The sequence below is a fragment of the Ambystoma mexicanum genome, chromosome 5p (assembly GCF_040938575.1).
Source record: "Ambystoma mexicanum isolate Mex_15411 chromosome 5p, UKY_AmexF1_1, whole genome shotgun sequence".
Classification (NCBI taxonomy): domain Eukaryota; kingdom Metazoa; phylum Chordata; class Amphibia; order Caudata; family Ambystomatidae; genus Ambystoma; species Ambystoma mexicanum.
This window is the reverse complement of record NC_090930.1, coordinates 1,200,292,027-1,200,306,714: the sequence shown is the minus strand read 5'-3', so window position 1 is coordinate 1,200,306,714 and position 14,688 is coordinate 1,200,292,027. Positions and strand designations below refer to the sequence as shown.

The 14,688-nt window shown below is 44.9% G+C and overlaps 1 protein-coding gene across 2 annotated transcripts in view; it reads left to right on the top strand.

Annotated features, from left to right (window-relative positions):
- PIGN (phosphatidylinositol glycan anchor biosynthesis class N) overlaps positions 1 to 14,688 on the top strand; it is a 1,975,532-nt gene that overhangs the window by 57,962 nt on the left and 1,902,882 nt on the right. The window lies entirely within an intron of this gene.

Sequence of the window (14,688 nt, the reverse complement as noted above, 5' to 3'; positions counted from 1 at the left end):
CCCAGATAACATGTAGCCTGCCAATCTTTTGTTAACCAAGGATAAGCTTCACTCCCACAGACGAAATAGATTGAGCACCCTATATTCAGAGGCCTATTCTCCTTCACAAGAACAGCTGTGTTCATGCATTTATCATACAAGACCATAGGTCGGGAACCTTCTTTTCGTATACAGAATGGAACAGAATCAGGGTTATGATTAATTGTATATGATAGTGGAGCAACCTCCTTATTGCCTACAGGAGTCATTTTAAAAGAAATTATAGATTGGTAAGGTCTGGAGTATTTGTCAGAATGCCTGACAGTGGCAGTATTGGGTGTACTTTTGTTTTTGAATACTGAACATCCCAGAGGTAATAATACCAATCGATCAAATTAATTTATATTTGTTCCATCAAAATTACCAGTGGCACTGTCGTTCTATCGTCCAAAGAACAGTGCCCTAAATGCAGCATAACATGCAGTAGACGGAGGTAGAGGATGAATATAGCAACCTATCCCCTTCTCACCATGCTGTGGCAAGTGTGTGCAAACTCAGCAGTTGGTTTTTCATAATCATCATGAGGGTGTTTTTATGATAACCCCCTCTGACTGAGATCAAGTGGACGAAGTGTGCGTTCGTACACATGTAAGGGAGACATTGTATTTGTATTTATTTTATTTGTATTGTGCAACCTGGCCCGAAGGCATCTGGGCACATTTCTTAAGGAACGGTACACTTGTTACAAGGAAAGGTACATATATTAACAATGATTTACAACAATAGCAAAGTGCAACACAGAGTACGTACATTAACAAAGAGGCAAAATAAACTAGAGTGAGTAACATATGTACAGTGGAGTCACAGTTTTTAAAATAGGAAAGTGTATTTACAGAAGGTAAAGAGAGATGGTTGTAGAGATACGGAAAGTTTACGTGCGAGATGCAGCGTGGCCCTTCTCGAAGAGCCAAGATTTGACTTTATTCTTAAACGCATGGTAAGGCACTGACAGTTGGCAATAGAATATTAAGTTTATGTGCATTTTCCAAATACCATAGCACCGGTATCAATGTGACCATAATAGAGGTTATCACCAGAATAATTATCCATTTTGTCCTAGGGGACCATGGCTCTTGATATACAGGCCCATCAAACTGCAAATGTACCATGTCCTCATTTAAGCGAGCAGCCCCAAACGCGGGCATAGTCCTTCAGCGTCCGTTAAGAAGCCTCACTGATAGCTTTATAAATTCATCCGTTGGTGGCACCTGACCACATGGCCAATCTTGATTGTAGTCTTCTTTTCCGCTCCCTGCCCCTTAGTTTGTCCGCAGGGGAATGATAAGGGAATGGCACAATGTTGGTTTCTTCGTTGGTGCAGCAATCCTTACCACACTTTTCTATTCTATTACAAAACGTTATGTCAATCCCTGAACTAAATCCGATTTTGTGGTCGAAGGTTGTGCCTCAAAGCTCTAGGTAGTGAATGGTCAATGAACAAGGGATCATCAGATTCCGAAGGAACAATGTCGACGATTCAGAAGAACAACTTTTTCCCCCAAGCTCCTCAGGCCCAGGAAGTGGTTTCGTATCGCTCTTGGCTTCAATCAGAATATGCACATGGCCATCGGTCTCCTTTTTATCGATCTGATCGAGAGGCAAAGGCAGTGGCACTCGTTTCACGTCTGTTGCGTGTGTCCAATGTTTTTTGCCAGGCACACCTACGACTGTTTCCGTAGCCAATAGCACTTGGTAAGGTCCCTTCCACCGTGGTGCAAGGCACTTTTTCCTCTCTAAATTCTTCAGCAGAACATATTCCCCAGGCTGGATTCAATGGCCTGGGCCCGCATATTTTTCAGGCAGGGCTGCTCGAACCTGTTGGTGAATCAAACGCAAGTTTTGAGTCAACTGGTCACAATAATCAGACAGTAATAGATACTCGACTTTGGCCAATTTTCTAGGTCTCGGTGTATTCCATATATTTGCAGGTCTTCCCATAATGATTTTGTATGGGGAAAGTCCTGTTTTCGACTGTGCAGATGTCTGCATTGAGAGCAAGGCTATTGGTAAAGCGTCAGGCCACTTTAAATTGCTGTGAGCACACACCTCCGCTAGTTTATTCTTCAAAATACCGTTGTGGCGTTCCACCAAACTGGCAAACTGAGGATGTCTCGCTGAGAGAAAACGTTTATCCATCTGTAATCCTGCACAGATTTGCAGAATGACGTCCGCGATAAAGTGCAGTCCATTGTCGGACCAAATGACTCTTGGCAGACCAAACCTAGGAAAATATTGCTTTAACATGGCTTTGGCCGTCGACAGAGCAGTATTGTCTTTCGGGAGAAAGCTTCAACCCATTTGCTAAAGGCACAAATCACAACCAATACATATCTGTCATTTTGGCAGCATTCCATCTCGATAAAATCAAAATGAATCACTTCGAATGGCATGGAGGGAGAACCAAAACTACCTTTCGGTGTTATGTGCCCATTCCAATGTTGTGTTGCAGACATATCATACAATTCTGAGCTAAATGTTCGGCAATTTTTAGGATGTTGTTATTGTACCAAACGTGGTCTAAATGCTGGCATATCTTTTTCGCACATATGTGTGCTGGACCATGAGCCATAGTGACTACAGCAGTGACATAAGCATTGGGCAGCAACCACCTTTGCTTTTCATTGTCCATCCAACTCTGCCAGACCATTCCCTTATTGTTTGATCTCTTCCGCTGTTGCTTCCGCCTGAATTTCTTTCACACTATTGACCCTTTCTTCCATCAGAAGCCCAGTTAGCCGCATCCAGCACATAGATTCCTGAGTGTGGATTGGTGGCAGTCTGTTTGGCAATGCTGTTGGCAAAAGCGTTTCCTTTTCCTACATCGTCCGTCACTTTCTGGTATGCAGCGCATTTCATTATCGCTAACTGTATAGGAAGCGCTAATGCTGACAACAATTGTATTGAATTTTGGTGCCATATGATGTCAAAAATCCACTATCCGCCCATAATCGCCCAAAATTGTGAATCACTCCAAAGGCGTACTGGCTGTCGGTATAGATGGTCACACTAAGTCCCTCAGAGAGCTTGCATGTCCTAGTCAATGCAACAGTCTCCACCGCCTGGGTGGAATTATGTGGTATATTTCTGCTCTCAACTATAGTGTCTAATGTGATAATTGCATAGGCCGCAGTGGAGGTACCGTCGGGTAGCTTAAAACAAGAACCATCACAAAATAGTTCCCCATCCAGAGACTTCAAAGATGTATCACTCAAATCAATTCTGCCTTTTGTTTCTTGTTCTGTAACATATAGGCAATCATGGGACATGCCATTGGTGCGGTCATCCTCTTGTGGAGATGGCAAAAGTTCAGCCGTATTCAAAGTACAGCATCTCTTAATTTGGATGTGTGATGCAAATAGAATCAACTCGTATCTCGGTAATCGAGCAGAAGTGAGATGCTGTGTTTGTGTTCTGTTTGATAGAACATCAACAGAGTGAGGTACCATCACGGTTAAAGAGTGACCTAAAACCATACCCTCACTTTGTTTTACTGATGCAGCAGCCACAGCTTGCAAACATCTCGGCAAAGCGCATGCAACAGGGTCTAACGTGGAGGAAAAGCAGCCGCACGGTCTGCTCTTTCCCCTATGTTCCTGTGTCAATACAGCCAAAGCACAACCCTCTAGCTCATACACATACAAAACAAAATTCTTCTCATAATTTGGTGTGCCTAAAACTGTCACTGAGCACAACGCAGCCTTAAGCAGATCAAAAGCGTTCTGGCATTCCATGTCCCACGGCAAAGACAAAGGAACATCCTTTTTTGTCAATGCCAACAATGGTTTAATCAAAAGTGACAAATGAGGGATCCACTGTCTACATTAAGAAGCCAGGCCTATCAGGGCTCTGACTTCCGTCTGTGTGTTTGGAACAGACATGTCACAGATGCTCCGTATACGTTCAGGTGTCAGCCGGCAATGAGCAGGTCGCCAATGTACTCAGCAATGTGCAGGTTGACGGCAGCTCAAGCATATAAAGCAGTTCTTTCAATGCCCTACTGTATATGCTTGGACTTTCAGTGTAACCCTGAGGAACGCGTGTGAATGTGAAAGAGCGTCCACCTAACGTAAATGTACACAGATACCTACTATCTGCGTGTAAAGGAATACTAAAGAAAGCATTCTTCTAATCAATAACACTAAAATGTGTGGCCATAGCCGGAATCATAGTTAAGATAGTCGTAACATCAGGAACAATCATAAACTGCGGCGCAACAATCTTGTTAATTGCACATAAATCAATTATAAAACGGTAAGGTAAGACATTATCGCCTTTCTTATATACAGGAAGAATCGGGCTATTGCACACACTCCTACACACACTCCTGGAAATCTCTTCAATCACACCTTGGTGTATAAAGTCTGAAACAATACTCTTCAACGCACGCTCACCCTCTACTGATATTTGTATTGTGAAATATGAGGCAGCGTAATACCTTTTTTCAAAATGATTTGTACTGGCTCAACGTTCAAAATCCCAACATCGTTCTCATTCACTGCCCATAAGTGTGTTGCCACCTCACTGAATTTGCTTGGCAAAGGCATAGACAAAAATTGTAAAGTGGAATTTTGTTGGGGTGAAATCGTCAAGTACACTCCATCTGGAGAACAAACAATCACAGCATTCAATTTCTTCAACAGATTTAATCCCAACAAATTTTCTCCGCAATTCGTTGTCAGCAAAAATGGACATGAATCGGTAAACTGTCCCAGTGCAATCGGTACTGGCCGAGAGACTGGATTTACCACTGGCGTACCGGAGAACCCTAGAGAAACGTTGCTTTGCCCTGACAGTGGGATATCTGGAACCCGCATATGATCAATGGGGCACTTCTATTCCCCGGTATCCACTAGAAATATATGCTCCCTATTCCCCACCTTCATTTCAACGCAGGGCCCCTTTTGATCTATGGGAATAGGTATCAGTTCCAGACTATGCTTCGGGCTGTCCTAGCCAAACAATACATCGTCTGATGTGAAATCTTCAGTGAAATATGTTTGAGTAAGATTATCAAAAACAATCCCATTATTCACATTTTGTGTCTGTCCCCCTCCCTGACTACCCACATTCTTATCTTGTGGTGGGCTCTGCTGATTCTGTGCAAATTGGTATCTACCAGGACCTGTAATTCCGGGGCGACCCCTCGATCGCCTGCTTAATGTGCCATATGGGTTATTAGCTCGCTATTGGAGGGACGGACACAGGGCCCTCCAATGGCCTTCCTGTCTACAATACGCACATTGATTCATGTGTGGAGGACCCAATAGCGCTCCCATCTGTGGCACAAACTGACCTCTCGGTTTCGTGTTCCCACCCCTTGAGCCCCATGCTATTTGCTGTAAAAAGGACTCTAGTCTTCAGATCACCTTTCTTCTTTTCCACCTTTTCTTTCTCCGTGTTTACACTGTTCTCATAATACTGGGCCATGTGTAGCACTTCGGATTGCGATTTTGCTTGCCATGCACTTTCAGATGTCATGATCTGGGTTTGAATGTCAGGTAACAATCCTCGTACAACTTTGTTGACAAATAGTCTTTTACCCGGTTCCATACTCCATTCTTGCCCACTAAAATCTGAAAACACCTGGTCAAACCTGTTAACTCAGTTGCACCCTCGGTTTTTCCTTGCCTGCATGCTGTCAATTTGTCCCATTTAATTCTCTTCTCGGGCACTAAAGTTTTCAGTTTGGTTACTATATTATTCGGCAACATCAATATAGACTGAGGCGGTTTTTCGCCTGCGTTCCTACCCCCATCAGCTTGTGTCAAAGCATCCCAAGTATTGCCCATACTCGCTTGATCATCTACAGTTCTAATTTGCTTCCATAAATCTGCAGGTAGGATCAGGGGAAACAATAAGTCAATATCCCCTAAGGGGAAAACGGACTCAAAACTGATTCTATCTCTTTATAGAACCCCGTGGGATTCTTCCTAATGTCTGGGATAGACTGCTTAATCGTATTCACTTCCTGTCTCGAAAATGGAACGTGAAAAAACTGCGAGATGTAGTGCGCTGGGATAGTGGTAGCAGGTGCCTGACCTACCGCTGGAATCTCTACCTTCGGGACAAGTGTCGGAGGTACCTCTCTCATAGGCAATTGTAGAGTAGGGAGTTCTGAACGCTTATTAAGCAATAGTGCCAAATGGAGTGCCAAGGAAGCCATCGTGGTGTTGGGTGAAAATGCTGTTTTGTAAATCACCATCATATCTGCAGGACAACACATTTATTTTCATGCAGTCATCTTGTAAATACTCAACCATCACTTGTAACACCTTCCGTTGCTTATCCGGAGTATACTGACTAAATGTATCATGCACTTCAATAGGGGGAATAGAGGCATCTGAAATCCATCTAAGTGCATTCCTCATGCAAATGCACATTTCTTCACTCACGGGTTTCCATGGAGGCAAGAATCGCTTCTGTACATACGATGTGTGTTGCTTATCCCTATTCAATTCAACCCTGTGTAAGTGACCAAGTTCCCTCTTATACACAAACAGTTTTGCAGCATGCTCTCATATTTTAGTCGCGGTATCGCTCGAAAGAGACAAAAAATTCAAATCCTGCAACTCTTGTGGATTAGCTGAATCAGTCAAATCACTCCATATTTCAGCAAGATACACTCCCATTTGTTCTTTCAACACTTTCTGTTCAGGAATACCCCCATGGTCAGACGTTGCCTTTACAGCAGCAGTTTCACCCCCCCGTGTACGTTTCAGCCCACCTACGCATCTCCTTCTTTTTCTACGCAGATATCTTTCTACGTGTCACTATTCTTCATTCAGTATTGATCACTGGTAGGTGAGTGGAAGTGGGGGCACCCGGTAAAGAAAGTAAAAATAAGTCATGTGCGCTCGGTGGTGGAGGAAATGCTGGTGCAGTGGGACCAATGGGTGTAGCGGCAGCTGTTACAATTGGACCGGGCATTGATGCACGGGGAGGTACATAAGGAGGTGGTGCAGTTGAATCAGCTCCTGAATCAGATCTCCGCTCTTTCAGTAGCTTATTCATCAACTCATCTGACACATGCAAATCTTGCGATATATATATTTTCTGCACGTCTTATTGAAAGGCCCTATCCATGCTCCTAATGGCCTCACTCTGTTTCTGCTAATCATGTACTAAAGCTTTCTCAGCATTCGTTATATGTCTACTTGCATGCTTCTCTCTACCTCTGAGTTGCTTATTCGCTTCCTTCTTCCAATCTCTAGCAGCGTCAAACGCAGCTGGTCTAGCTTTTTTACGGAACAATACAGATTCCAAATATTCTATTCTTGCCAACTCAAAACTTCCCAGTACTGGCCACTGAAGGTCGGGTGCATGTCTGGTTTGTCGATGCCAAACATCATTGAATACAATCGCACCTAGGTCATACAATATATACATGTCATACGCTGCTGACCCCGCGGGTGGTGCAGGTTGACTGTTTCAAATTCTTAGATTGTCTTCCTCTGCAAAAGAAAACATTGCAAAACAGGATGACAACTTCCCAGGCATACTAAAATCACAGTCTTACATGGTCAACAATATTTACGCGCAAATATACTACCAATCAAATTCAAAATCTCCAGCCCGTACCCTTACTGAAACATGCTCACCTGATTTCCAAACAAGTTCAATTGAACAATCGTTGTGGCTGGCGATTTCTCCCCCATCCTCCTATTGACAATTTACTGTCTGGGAGCAGGGAAAAACAGTGCGTGGGGGCATATTGTGTTCCCTGGTGCAAGGTAACATTTGCTGTACAGCTTATCTGTATTGCTCCTGCAGCCTGGAGCCTGCCCTAAAGCCTGGGAATAGGGTTTTCATCTAGAGGAGTACATAGCTGCTGAACATTATTACAATTTATAGTTTAGTGGAGAAAACATGGTTGAGACAGGCGGGCACCTAACTTATAGATTAGCTCAATCAAGACACGTCGACTGTTTGCTGTCACAGGAGCTGTGGCAAAGAGAAATATACTAGCCTGGAAAGCAAAGTCCGCCCCAACTTGGCAGACATGGCTAAAAGACTTCATTTACGTGCAAGGAAACTATGTTAGAGGAATCTCTGCCACCAGCAGACCGAAAGATATCTGGGAACCCCTGAGTAGATACCTAAGGACAGATCAGGAGACTTCGGACACAGACTCAATTAGCTCCATATGATACCGTGATGTACCCTAAGAAATACGTCCATCTTATTGTAATGCTGAAGTTGTAGATGTAATTTGAAATACTTATGAAATGCGATTTGTATGTGATGTACCTGTCAGTCAAAAATAACGTTTTTTTAAAAAAAACATATAGATTAGCAATGCTTCCACAGAGACTTCAAGGTTCTACAGTGTAAGACAAAGTGCTCAGCAGAATGTGAATTCCTGCTTAGTAATTAGCAGAGAGTTCATGCCGCGGCCTTCCACTGCGTTCAGAGTGAGGAAGGCAAGATGAGCAGGGAATTGAACTGAACATTGCATCTAAGATGGTGAATAAAACAAAATGGCAGCGTGGCCACCATTAGTGTGGCAGTATGTCTGTAACGTGATCGAATGTGCTTCGGCCAATAGGCATACCTGTAAAACACTTAAACTAAATCTATTTTCACAAAGGCACTAATGAAGCAAAAGCCACCTGCTGGTAGCTTTTATTACAGCGGCTTTTGCTTCATTATTGCCGGAGAGTAGAGAATGCAGGCAGGAAGGCTGCTGCCAGTAAGTGCTTATTATTCTCTTTTTCTTAGAAAACCACAGCAATTATTAATACAACAGGGTTGTATTTATAATTGCTGTGGTTTTCTTTCTCTGGGAGCTCGGGAAACTTAAAAAGAAAACCACAGCAATTATAAATACAACCGCAATATATTTATGATTCCGGTGGCTTATGCTTTTTCTCAGGCACGGGGAGGCCGGGAGACTCAAAGCTGAAAGACTCAAAGCAAAAGCCACTGCAATATGATTTCCGTGGTTTTCTAATCATCATAAATACAACAATGTTGTATTCATAAAAGCACTTCTCTGGTCTCCGCCAATAAAGAAGCAAAAGCCGCTGTTCACAAAATGGATACCTCCTAGTGCTTGAAATTATTGGGTTTGAGCCTTATTTGCTCAACATTTTACATATGAACTTTCTTTAAAAAGATGTTTAATATATGTTTTTGATAATTGCCCATCTTTTAAGACAATAAAATTTTGGAGCACACTTTCCCTTTAAGACTTTCACCTGATCTTACCCTCACCTCCTTCACACCAGGCAGGCCAAATCTAGGTCCTCATACCCATCACTGTCACAGCCCCTTGACACTATCTCTTGGACCTACCAACTCCACCATCAATACGAGTATTGTTAAGATGGATATCTGAACTCTGACCTGGTGGGTAGAGGTTCAGAAGGCCAGCCTAGTTTCTTGGAACAGGGTAACCTTCTGGACAAGCCAGACCAACCAAGGTAGCATTGGGGGGCGGTCAAGACTAGATGTCAGGAGGGGTGAGGGTGATCGAAAGCCCACAATGAGCGCACCCAGTAAACAACACCACAAATTACTCTGTCGGGTGTATATATTAAAAATACATATACATTTATTAAAGGCCTTTTAAGTCAAACACAAAGTAAATATTCATCAGTATTAACAAAACCAACACAACACTATGAAACATATATACAGTAACCAATGCCCTAAAGGGATATTACACAGTACAGATACACAACCTGCAAAGAAAGAGGTCACACAGTCACACAGTGTGAATATCTTACAGGCAGTCCTTCACAATTCAAACCCTAGCTAAGAGGCAGTCCAGTTCCTAAAATGAGTGGAGCCTTGAGCTCAAAAGTACATTCGGTGCTAGTGCACACGGTCATGCTGTTACGTTCAAAGCAGGGTCGCTTGAAGGGGCTGTAGCGACTCAGGAAAGTGGGTGAGGCAGTGAAGAATAAGTTCCCACTATTCGAGGAGCGTCTCCCCAAGAGGGCAGAACAGGATCCAAGAATTGAGAATAGCTTGGTAGCGCAGGCTACCTTGATAAAGAGGAGTGGCCCTCAGGGGACACTCGTGCGTAAAAGTCCATGGATGCACCAGGAGCCACCAGTAAGGGATGCAAGTAGTTACTGACACTCGGCACACTCCGGACCAAACTTCCCCAGTCCAGTCTAGATTGGTTGCAGGTTCAAATCCTGCAGTTGCATGGCTTTCAGGGGCAGCGTTCCAGAATCGATTCCGTGGCGGGACAGTGGCGATTTCTCCACTCCTGGTGAAGGGATCAGGCAAGTTCCAATGCAACGAGTCTCTGGGCACAGGGGTGGGGGGGGTTAAGTAAGGCACCCAGGAAGTTTGTCACCATAGTTGGGTGACACAGTGACCGCGTATGCTTGTGTTCAGGCGTACTCTCCTAATTCCAGACCTAGGAATGCTAGGTATACGAAACTTGGTGGGAGAGTTCCTTTATACACAGAGCTTACAGTCTCCAAAGTCTCAAGTCGAAACTCGAGATGGCGGCAGTTCCAGGGCAAAGGTCCGGTGCATGCTGGTCAGTTCACTGGGCGGTCCAGGAACACTTCCGAAAAGGCTTGCTTACAGGTTAAGTAGGAGGTGCCGAGAATAGTTGGTCTCACAATTTCAATGGGTCGAAATACCCTTGCAGGCCTTCTAGGTTCGATGAGAAACAGAGGGTCCAACGGGACAACGGTGGGGTCAGGGTGCCAAATCTTCCAGCGAGTCCCCAGTGATTCCACAGAGCTGCTTCTTCATTTCAGGATACTTTACCAAGTTCGGTATGAATTCAGAAGATCGACCTGGAATGGGTGTAAGATGCCTTCTCTTATCCGATATCTCCTTTGCGCCAAAACTAAGAGAAACCAATGAGGTCTGCTCACATACAGCCATCCTAGACATGGACCAATCACGGACCACGGTGGTGCCAGTCATCCCAGCACACCAGACATCCTGGTACCCAGAAAGTGTATTGGAACTAGACAGCTTCAGCCCACATCCTGGGCGCACACACACAAGGCATGCAGAAGCCCACGAAAGCTTTGGTTTGCGCGGGGGTCTGCATGACCAATTACAGAATTTCTGGGTCTGCTCGACCTGGGGAAGACAAAGGGACAAAATGGCCAAAGGACAGAACAAAGGAACTTGTGGCATAGCCATTTTAGGCACTGGCCACTGCCCTGGGCCAAAGGCGGTAAATGTGGTTTTGGACCATTTAAAAAAAAAAGAGTTCAAAATATGTAAAAAGTTACAACTGCCACCAGCTCTATCCAGGGCACACTTGTATATTCACCAAAATCCTTCGAGGATGTTTAGTGCCTTTAAAAATGGAAAAAGGGATTTCAGCGCACTATACTGTAAGGTACTTTGTGCACTGATAAACTGTTACTAAAGAATAGCAACAAAGTGAAAGACTAAGGGAAGCAAAATCTCCCAGTACTGATAGTCTTAAGGGCATGTCAGTTTAACAAAATGAGCAAAAGCCTAGCGGAACACAGCAGAAAGCTGGGCTCCACTGGCAAAAGTCTGGCTAGGATGGTCAGACATCAGCAAAAAGTTGGGGGGTTCACAACTGGGGGGAAAATTACCCATAAATAGAAATCTTTCTTAACACTCTCCCCTCCCATACCAGGGACAGGGGGAACTAATCCACCGCTGGGTGAGCTTCTTGTTCAGGGCGGTTAAACATTCTTGGCAACCCAACAGCATTGCTATGTTGGACACCTGGCCTATGCTCAATGGTGAAGTCAAAACCTTGCAGGCTTATGGACCACCTGAGCAACTTAGTATTCTCTCCCTTAATGTACATGAGCCACTTTAATGGCATATGGTCATTTTGCACAGTGAAGTGGGTCCAATAGAGGTAGGACCTCAGCTTCCTTAGGGCCCACACAACAGAACAGAAAAAACATTCTTTCTCTACTGGGACCACATGAGCTCTCTGTTCTTAAACTGGCGACTTATGAATCAAATCGGGTGTTCCTTGCCTTTCTCATCTACTTGTGATAGTATAGCACCTATCCCAGTGTCAGAGACATCTGTCTGCACAATAAAAGAGTATTTTGTAGTCAGAGGCCCTGAGAACAGGGGCCTGGCACAAGGTGTCTTTTAAGCAATGGAAGGCCTTCCCATGCTCCTCAGACCAAGAGACCTTCTTTGGTTTCTTTGGAGTTGTGAGAGCAGTCAGAGGGGCAGCTATGGTACCATAGTCTGCCATGAAGTTTCTGTAATACACAGTGAGACATAAAAAGGCTCTCACCTGGGTTTGTGTAGTGGGGTTGGCCAGTCTGTACTGCTTGTACTTTACTGGGTAGAGACTAAATCCTCCCTCCACTTACTTCATTCCCACTGGTAGACCACTGAACCTTGACCAATCTGGCACTTGCTGGCCTTTATGGTTAAGTCGGCCTTCTGAAGAGCCTGCAACACAATTCTAAGGTGTTTCACATGATCCTCCCAGGTGGCACTGAAAATTGCTATATCATCCAGATATGCAAGACAGAATGTATCCAGCCAATTAAGGACATGATTCACACGCTTCTGAAAAGTGGCAGGTGCATTATTTAACCCAAATGGCATTACTCTGAACTGGTAAAGGCCTTCTGGAGTTGAGAATGCTGTCCTCCCCTTGGCATGTTCTGCTAGGGCTATTTGCCAATACCCTGCAGTGTGGTCAAATGTGTTGAGGTACTTGGAGTCGACCCAAGGTATCCCCCAGCTCATCAGTTCTAGGCAAGGGATGTGTATCTGTCTTGGTGACAGCATTCAGAGCCCTGTAGACCACACAGAACCTCAGCTCAGAGGAACCTGCCTTTGGCACCAGAACCGCATGACTGGACCAAGTACTACCAGAGGGTTCAGTCACCCCAAGATCTAATATCTTGTTGAACTCTGTCTTGATGTAAGATTTCACCTTATCTGACATCCTGTATCCCATACCTTTAGTAGGTACACTATCTCCTGTGTTAATGGCATGTTTGCTCCTGGGTGTCAAACCAGGAGCTAGGGAAAACAAGGGGGAGAATTGCCTCAACAAACTTTTTACCTCATCTTGCTGAACAGAAGTCAGGCGAGGGGCTGCTTTGACACCCTCAATGGAGCTGTCTGGGGACTGCCCTGGAACAGATCAGGAAGAGGTTCTGACTCTTTCTCCGCTTCACCTGAGGCTAACAGCTGTGCAGCTGTTTCAACCCTAGGGATGAAAGCCTTCAGTCTATTAACATGGAACACTTTTGGAGCCTGTCCAGCCCCACCCCCAAAGTCCACTGAATAGTTTACCTCACCCAGTCCCTCCACTAATGAGTAAGGGTCTGACCATTTATCATGTAAAGCTTTAGGCCTTATAGGGTTCATGATCATTACTTGCTGGCCTGGTGTAAAGTTGACAAGGGAAGCCTTATGGTCATACCAGTGTTTAACCAGAGCATGCCCAGCCTTCAACGTATCACTAGCCTTAGCCATCGGGAGGACCATTCTCTTCCTTAAGCCTAGCACATGGTATACTAAATTGGTAGTGATAGGCGGAGTAGGCATCTCCCTCTCCTCCCTGAATATAGACAAGGGTCCCCAGACAGGGTGACCAAAAAGAAGCTCGAAGGGGCTGAAGCCAACTCCCTCTTGAGGTACCTCTCTGTAGGCAAAAAGTAAACATGGAAGAATGAGATCCCATTTTCTCCTCTGGGGCTCTTCCAGAGCCCAAATCATGCTTCTGAGGTTTCTATTGAACCTCTCAACCAAGCCATTGGTCTGGGGTGATATGCAGAGGAAAACTTGTAAGTAACCCCACACTCCCTCCACGTGGCTTGCATGTATTTGTACATAATGTTGCTGCCCCTATCGGACACAACCCTAGTGAATATGCCAAGCAAAGCTTTTGCAACTGACTTGGCAGTTAGTCTTTAATGGGATGGCCTCAGGATACCCGGTGGCATCGTCGACCAGCACCCAGATAAACCTATTGCCTGAGAATGTTTGACGTTCAAGGGGACCAACAATGTCAATTCCTGCCCTCTTAAATTGTACCCCCACAACTGGGAGTGGTACCAATGGAGCCTGGATTGTTGTGCCACTCTTCCCAGATAACTGGCAAGTGGCACAACTCCTGCAGTGACTTTCTACCTGGACCCCCATCTTGAGGCAGTAGAAGTGCATAGATAACCTTTGCTTGGTTCTCGTGATGCCAAGGTGACCAGCAAGGGGGACTTCATGTCCCAGCTGCAGGAGGAAGGGTCCCAGATGAAGGGGATTCACCAACCTCCTATGGTCTCCTTCTGTAGACTCTGTGGGCTCACTGTACAGGAGGCCACCTTTGCAATAGATCCTATGCTTCCCAGGAGGTTCACCCTCAAGCTGGGAGCAGGCCTGTCTCCTTAGGCCTTCCAAAGATGGGCACTCACGTTGGCCCTTACTAAACTTAACCCTGCCAGGACCACCTTCAACCAATAAACCTTTGGGTTCAGGATGGTCATGGGGTTTGAGAATTTCAGGCAACACCCCTTCCTCGCCAGGTTCAGGTGTTTGGCCAACTACCTCCCAGTGGTAGATGAGTTAGGGGGAATGTTTTCATTCCCTCTCTTGCCTCTTTTAACTCATTTAGCCTTGAATTTCCCCTTTGGCTTGGACTTTGCCTTGGTCTTGGCCAAGGCAGCCCTTGTTTGTGACCTTGTGCATGGTCTCTCTGCTGTGTCA